The sequence below is a fragment of the Pituophis catenifer genome, unplaced genomic scaffold (assembly GCF_029215685.1).
Source record: "Pituophis catenifer annectens isolate HBS135680 unplaced genomic scaffold, rPitCat1.0.hap2 SCAF_10, whole genome shotgun sequence".
In the NCBI taxonomy this organism is placed as follows: domain Eukaryota; kingdom Metazoa; phylum Chordata; class Lepidosauria; order Squamata; family Colubridae; genus Pituophis; species Pituophis catenifer.
Window position 1 is genome coordinate 13,158,205 of NW_027256890.1, and position 8,662 is coordinate 13,166,866.

Here is an 8,662-nt window from a genome sequence, read left to right on the forward strand (position 1 = left end):
TGAGGCTTTTTTCGGCCCGTTTCTGAGGCGTTTTTTGCCCTGTTTTTTTCCGAAAAAATGGGCCAAAAAAAGCCTCAAAAACAGGCGGAGGGTAGGCGGGGCTTCAGCAATATTCGGTCTATAAGACGCACCGACATTTTCACCCCGTTTTGGGAGACAAAAAAGTACACAGTCCCAAAAATACGGTATAAAGAAGTTGCTTTTGATGGGCAGGTTTTACTGCCCTGCAATTTCTCTGTTCCATGATCCCCATCCGCAGGATTTGCTCAATTTAAGCATCAGCAAAGGAAAGCTACATATTAATGAGGATTAATTCTCTTAACAGGCGCTGGGGCGCCTGCTAAGGACCAAAGAATACATATAGTAAATTCTTGTTATTGCTAGGTATGGGCTATAAAATCACCGCGAGCCGCGAAATCGGCAAATACTGAACTGTCACTCCTAGGAAAATATACGGCTTGCTTTCTACAAATCTCCACTCACAATATTTTCCGTCAAAAATGACCAACCCGCAACCTTATTTTAATTGTGTTTCTGTTTAAAGAGATTCCATTTAATGTGTGTGCGTGCGTACATATTTCTTGTTAATAAAGTCCTGAGGAAAAAAAAGTTTAAATCGTGAGAAGAGTTGTTTTTTTTTTTTGCAAAACAGCCCTCCCCCCTCCCCGCCCCATAACATAAAACAACCGAGCCTCAGTCAGGAAAATAAAACAGCACTCTGCACATGCTCAGAAGCATGTTCTTTGCAGAAATGCATGCCTGGTTAAGTGATTATTATTTCCCTCTCTTGTTTTTGGAAGATAGATTTTTTTTTTTTTGTGATATATGCCTCTGAATTTCAGTTTGACGGCTTTCCACTGGAATATTCTGCTTTTATCATTAGTGGTTTATATTTTATGGGGTGGCTGAGAAACGTACAGAAATAAATCCACAAAAGAATAGATTTCTACTCCCATGGCCGTTCCCAAGGGCAGAAGTTGGCTGGGTCCCTGATTAGGTTGGATCCGGAAATGGAACGTCGTCGTAAACCACCATCCGAAGGCCAGAGAGAGAAAAACCAGCGGCATTCGGAAATGCTAAAACTTCAAAAAGAAAGCGCAGGATGAATAGCCAGTTCCTGGCAATGAATTTTACGGAGTTTTATTTTTATTTTATTTTATTCAGTTTGTCGAACATGTACAAGATAACAGGTATAGGTATCAGTGGTGAGTTGGTCCCGGTTTGGTCCGGTTCTTGCGAACCGGTAGTAATGGCAGCAGGAGGCTCCGCCTACCGTCCCGACATCATCACTGACAATCTCCACATGCGCAGAAGCACGCACACACGCTCCCGTTGCAAACCGGCAGTAAAGGTAAGTAGAACCCACCCCTGATAAGTATAAACATGGACATGAACAAGGAATGAATACAAATAAATGGGGACTGTAGGACAGGGACGATAGGCTGGTGCGCTTATGCACGCCCCCTTTACGGACCTCTTAGGAATGGGGTGAGGTCCACAGTGGACAGTTTTAAGGTTGAAGTTGTAGGGTTTTGAGGATGTGAACAATGGAGTCAGGCCGTGCATTCCAGGCGTTGACCACTCTGTTGCTGAAGTCGTATTTTCTGCAATCGAGGTTGAAGCGGTTTACTTTTGAGTTTGTATCGATTGTTTGCCCCGCGTATTATTGAGGTTGAAGCTGAAGTAGTTGTTGACAATTTCGGCCGAAGAGGTTGCAGGAAAAAAAATGCTTTTAGAAGCCTCTGACGATCCCAGCTGAGCCACGCGATCATCAGAGGCTTTTTTTTTTTTTTTTTACTTTTAAAAGCATTTTTTCGGCCGAAGAGGTTGTAGGAAAAATGCTTTTAAAAGTTAAAACAAAAAAAAAAAGCCTCTGGTGATCGTGCGGCTCAGCTGGGCATGGGGAGAGGGGCAGGGATTTTTGCTACTGATTCTCCAAACCACCCGCTGCCATCGCTACCGGATTGGGCGATTCGGTCCGAACCGGGAGCATTTCACTCCTGATCTGGGGCCGAGAGTGGTTGAGGGTGCAAATAGTATGTGTGTTTTTTGCCTCGAAATTTAAACCGTAAAAAAAAAAAAAAAAATCAATATGATATCAGGGGAGAAGTTGGGCCCAAAATATTATTATTATTATTATTATTATTGTTATTATTATTATTATTATTATTATTATTATTATTATTATTATTATTATTATTATTATCATCATCATTATCATTATCATTATCATTATCATTATCATTATCATTATCATTATTATTATTATTTCTATGCCGCCCACTCTCTGAGGACTCTGGGCGGCTTACACCAAAGACAGTATACTAAATAGCATCTTTCCCCCAACAATCTGGGTCCTCATTTTTCCCACTTCGGAAGGACGGAAGGCTGAGTCAACCTTCAGCCGGTGAGATTTGATCCGCTGATCTGCTGAACTAGCAGTCAGCTGAAGTAGCTGTAGTACTGCACCCTAACCACTGCGCCAGCCTCACACACCATATTTTGCAACACACCACAATTTTTCTCAGGCAAAAGCCACGCTTGGCTTGGACGTGACTTTGTTATTATGCTAAACCCATCGATCATAGCGAAGTTCAAATAAATACGACGGCATCAACCGAGCGTCAAAAATGCAGAACCCTTTGCTTGTTATCGATCGCGGTTCCTTCCGTGACAAGGTTTGCTATTTTCATTTCTTTTCACGGAAAGAAGACAAAAGCCACCCGCTCAGAATCTCCCAGAACTACAGCGGCATAAAGGACAAACAAGCCAGCCAAATAAATAAAATCGATAAACGTGGAAATAATAATAATAAAAAAATAGATTACAGAGCCTTTAAAATATTCTCAAAGAGTGCGGATGCTAATGTTGTTAACTTTATAGGTGGGCCAGGCCCAGAAACAGACTTCAGAAATGTGGCAGGTGGTCCTCGCCTTACAATGGTTCATTTAGTGACGACGATGCTGGGAAAAGCGACTTATGACCAGTAGTGGGATTCAAGTAATTTAACAACCAGTTCTCTGCCCTAATGATTTCTTCCAACAACCAGTTTGCCAAACTGCTCAGAAAGTTAACAACTGGTTCTCCCGAACTGGTGCGAACTGGCTGAATCCCACCACTGCTTATGACCGTTTTTCGCACTTACGACCGTTGCGACGTCCCCGAAGTCACTTAACAGCCGTCTTGCTTAGCAACGGGAAATTTTGCGCTCTCCATTTTCGTTGTAAGGCGAGGACTGCCTATCATCCCATTTCCCAGGCAGCTTGCCCGCCCATCAGATTGACCGACGTGATGAAAAATAATCAGTGTGTAGAATTAATGTGTGAGGATGCAAAACACAGCTGAACTGCTTGGTAATTTGCAGGAGGGACCCTGAGTTTTGTGCGAAGAAATAAAGGGGAAGATTTATTCCTTTTTTATTATAAATGCGCAGTTGAGCAGTTCTGTCCCTTGACTGTAACAAATAGAACATTGTGCTCTGTCTATCGCGTACATTTTAAGCAACACACATAGACAATTTTCCTTAAAAAAAAATAAAAATAAAAGCCCATGCATAATCCACCGGCTTGGTCTTCCCATAAATCTTGGGGCTGCTGTACCTCTTCTTTTAAATACCTTGTCATTTCTGTGAATTGCTTCGCAGCATCGGGCGCTGCGTGTTGGGAGAAGTAATAGAAAGAAAAGGAAGAGCCCCAAGCGATGGACGTGGCCCCCTGCCCCCCCCTTAACCCATCACTCTCCAGATGTGGGACTAGGTCTCCCTTCATTCCCAACTGCTGAGACCATATCTGAGGATAGGGAAGAGTTGTGAGCCATCCTGAGTTACGCAGATGGGATAGGTAGCCATACGGAGGAGGAGGAGGAGGAGGAGGAGGAGGAGGAGGAGGGGGAGGAAATCCTATTCATTTTGACATTCTCCTCTCCTTCTCCTTCTGCTTCTCCTCCTCCTCCTCCTGCTTCTCCTCCATCTCCTTCTCCTCCTCATTGTCCTCCTCCTCCTCCTTCTGCTTCTCCTCCTCTTCTTCTGCTTCTCCTTCTTGTCCTCCTCCTCATCCTCTTTCTGCTTCTCCTCCTCCTGCTTCTCCTCTATCTCCTTCTCATTGTCCTCCTCCTCCTACTCCTCGTCCTCCTCCTCCTCCTCCTCGTCCTCCTCCTCCTCCTCCTCCTCCTCCTGCTTCCCCTCCTGCTTCTCCTCCTCCTCCATCTCGTTGTCCTTCTGTTTCTCTTCCTCCTTCTCCTCCTCCTCCTTCTGCTTCCCCTCCTGCTTCTCCTCCTCCATCTTCTTGTCCTCCTTCTGCTTCTCCTCTTCCTCTCCCTCTTCCGCTTCTGCTTCTCCTTCTCGTCCTCCTCCTTCTGCTTCTCCTCCTCCTGCTTCTCCTCCATCTCCTTCTTGTCGTCCTTCTGCTTCTCCTCCTCCTCCTGCTTCTCCTCCTCCTCCTCCTCCTCCTCCTCCTTCTGCTTCTTCTCCTGCTGCTGCTTCTGCTTCTCCTCCTCCTCCTCTCCCTCTTTCCCCTCGCCAAAGCAGCTGTGGAGAAGCCAGAATGATCTCTTACACCAGACACATCGAAATTGATTGCTTTTTGCAGAAGCTTTTAAGAATTTGGAACTCAGCCAGGTGCTACAGGCTGCTTTCACCAGCTAAGGTCCTCACTCCGAATGCGGAGCCCGTGTAGAGGAAGAAAAAGCAACCTCTGCCATCACTATTTTCCTGTAGCAAAGAATTGGTGGGATCATAAGCCTGAAAAAGTGGTTGAAAATGAGCATGCAAAACTGCTGTGGGACTTCCGAATACAGATTGACAAAGTTTTGGAACACAATACCCCCGATATCACAATTGTGGAGAAGAAAAAAAGTGTGGATCGTCGACACTGCCATATCTGGTGACAGCAGAATCGACGAGAAACACCTTGAAAAAGTCACCAGATATCAGGACTTGAGAATCGAACTGCAGAGACTCTGGCATAAACCAGTGCAAGTGGTTCCAGTGGTACTTGGCACACTGGGTGCTGTGCCTAAAGACCTGGGCAAGCACTTAAAAACAATTGGCGCTGACAAGATCATCACTGGTCAGCTGCAGAAGGCCAATTTACTGGGATCTGCCCGCATAATCCGCTGATACATCACACAGTCCTAAATGCTTGGGAAGTGTTCGACTAGTGATTTGGGATATGAAATCCAGCATGGTCATCTCGTTTGCTGTGTATACTGTCATTTTTGTGTAAATAATAATAATAATAATAATAATAATAATAATAATAATAATAATAATAATAATAATAATATGAAAAGAAAAAAGTATGGTTCATTGACATTGCAATTCCTGGTGGTGCACGGATTGAAGATAAGCAGCAAGAAAAAAATCACAAAGTACCGGGACTTGCAAATCGAAGTTGAGCGACTGTGGAAAAAGAAATCGTGTGTTGTCCCGAGTGTAATTGGAGCCCTCGGAGCAATACCCAAAGGACTACCCCGCTATTTAGAAATTCTAAATTTGCCGGACTTGAACATTTTGACTCTACAAAAAACCACCTTACTCGGAACAGCTTACATCCTCTGACGATACCTTAACAGTTCCTAGGTCCTTGGTTAGGACTCGAGCTGCTGAGCTATTAACCGGCCTCAAAGGCTGTGAATCTCACTAAAGATTAACTGATAATGATAATATAGAAATTCTAAATTTGCCGGACTTGAACATTTTGACTCTACAAAAAACCACCTTACTCGGAACAGCTTACATCCTCCGACGATACCTTAACAGTTCCTAGGTCCTTGGTTAGGACTCGAGCTGCTGAGCTATTAACCAGCCTCAAAGGCTGTGAATCTCATTAAAGATTAACTAATAATAATAATAATAATACCTCGCTATTTAGAAATTCTAAATTTGCCGGACTTGAACATTTTGACTCTACAAAAAACCACCTTACTCGGAACAGCTTACATCCTCCGACGATACCTTAACAGTTCCTAGGTCCTTGGTTAGGACTCGAGCTGCTGAGCTATTAACCAGCCTCAAAGGCTGTGAATCTCACTAAAGATTAACCAATAATAATAATAATAATACCTCGCTATTTAGAAATTCTAAATTTGCTGGACTTGAACATTTTGACTCTACAAAAAACCACCTTACTCGGAACAGCTTACATCCTCCGACGATACCTTAACGGTTCCTAGGTCCTTGGTTAGGACTCGAGCTGCTGAGCTATTAACCAGCCTCAAAGGCTGTGAATCTCACTAATGATTAACCAATAAATAATAATAATAATAATAATAATAATAATAATAATAATAATAATAATAATAATAATAATAATACAATAAACCCATATCAACCATGAGCACCAGTCAATGGTATTTGTGATGCATTTTTGAATGTTCAGTTGACCGAGTTTCATGTTTAATGAATATGAAGATAATAATAAGGATAACAAATTTGAGAAGAGCTAGAGACAGACTTAACAAACAAACTCCGATCAGCAGTTTTCTTTTTGAGGTTTTTTTTTTTTCTTTTTTCTTTTCCAGTTTGACAATTGATTCATTGTGGCACAACGATACATTCATGGCGAGAAAGCATGGGAATTGTGTGACAATTGTCTCTTTCGTCCGGCCACAGTTAGTACATGAACCAACCGCTCGCAAGTTCGACGTCGGTACAGAGTCAAATGAGAAATAAGGCACAATAGCTAGTTTTTGTCGGTTTTGAAATGGTTAAACGTTGCCCCCCACTTGGGACGGGCGGCCCGGAAGACAGGAGGGGATCCGAATTCTCCGTCACATGATCCGGTTACGCAAAAGAAACACCCCAGCCTGGCCAGATCCCGCTACGTCGGGCTTAAAGATGGCAAAAGAAATGGTTTACAGGGGACGCCCCTAGGATCTTGTATATACAATGCTGCAACTTTCCTCAACCTGGTTCGGAGGTCCAGAAGCCCGGACCTCAAAAGCTCTCGGCATTCCTCAAGCCAGCAAAAAAGACGGTTGGGTCGAAGGGGTCCAGATCGTGGGAGGATTCTCCAAGTTGAGGAAGGTTGGACTTCTGCTGATGTGACGGATTGAATTGAGTTGGCTCAGCCAGAAGTGGAGGCGCCAAGATCTTCAGGAACAGTGTCTCCCATTTGGCCACTTCAGAAGTTCTCCACATCTCGTGTGGCCTGCCGTGGAAAATCCACCAGCGACGAAGAAGAAAGGCTCCACTAAATCTACCCCTGAGTGGGCCAGTCTCCTCCTCCTTCTCCTCCTCCTCCTCCTGCAACTCCTGCAACTTCTCCTCCTCCTCCTCCTCCTCCTCCTCCTCCTCCTCCTGCAACTCCTCCTCCAACTCCTCCTCCTCCTCCTGCAACTCCTCCTCCAACTCCTCCTCCTCCTCCTCCTCCTGCAACTCCTCCTGCAACTCCTCCTCCTCCTCCTCCTCCTGCAACTCCTCCTCCAACTTCTCCTCCTCCTCCTCCTCCTGCAACTCCTCCTCCAACTCCTCCTCCTCCAACTCCTCCTGCAACTCCTCCTCCTCCTCCTGCAACTCTGCCTCCAACTCCTCCAACTCCTCCTCCTGCAACTCCTCCTCCTGCAACTCCTCCTCCCGCAACTCCTGCAACTTCTCCTCCTGCAACTTCTCCTGCAACTCCTCCTCCTCCTCCTGCAACTCCTCCTCCAACTCCCCCTCCTGCAACTCCTCCTCCAACTCCTCCTCCTTCAACTCCTCCTCCTCCAACTCCTCCTGCAACTCCTCCTCCTCCTCCTGCAACTCCTCCTCCAACTCCTCCTCCTGCAACTCCTCCTCCAACTCCTCCTCCTGCAGCTCCTCCTCCTCCTGATCTAACTCCTGCAACTCCTCTTCCAACTCCTCCTCCTCCTCCTCCCAGGCCAACATTTCTGGTGCCTTCCCATCCAAACAACCCCGGATCGACATTCAACAGGCTCCAGTAAACTCCCTCGTTCCCACCCCACCCCCACCCCAGAAGAAAAAAGTGCATAGATGCCGGGGGGGAGGGGGGAACCTCCTGCGAGAGGAGGTAGGAGGAGGTTACACAAACCGATTTTGATTTGCGGTCCAGCCCTTGGTTGATTTGATGGTCATGCAAATGCCTGAATCTTGGATAGAAAATCCTGACGCGCGTGGATATATTGCTTAACTGATTATTCGGTTTATCATAAATATATATATATATATATGTATATGTTATATTTATATATCGAGAATATTTTATATATATATTTTTTGTAAGATCCTACTATCGGATTATAAAAGCACAGGGTATTGCATTAACTCGGATCAGGAAGGGAGTGCTGGAAAAAGGGTCTCCATGCACGTTGTCATGCTTTCAAAGTTGTAATTTTAAAAAGTTCACCATGCAGGTTCCCGATAAGGGCCCTCGGCTTGGCCAAGTGGGACCTTGCTATCTGTTCAGAAGACAGCTGTCTCTCCAGTTGGGGGGGCGGGGGGCAGGGGAGAGGAAACCCCCAAAAGAGGCAAAAGGGAAGAACTTTTGTCTTTGTGTGTACGCAACCAATTTTGCCACGGAGGAACGACAGTTTCCCTCCCAGCCACGGCTCCCGGGTGGCTTAAAAAGGGAATTGATAGGTAGGTCTAGAGTTTTCTTCCCTGGGTTCTTCAAGGAAGTCCAAACGGTCCATGAACCCAGGCATCATCAGTGCCTCCTCCAGGAGT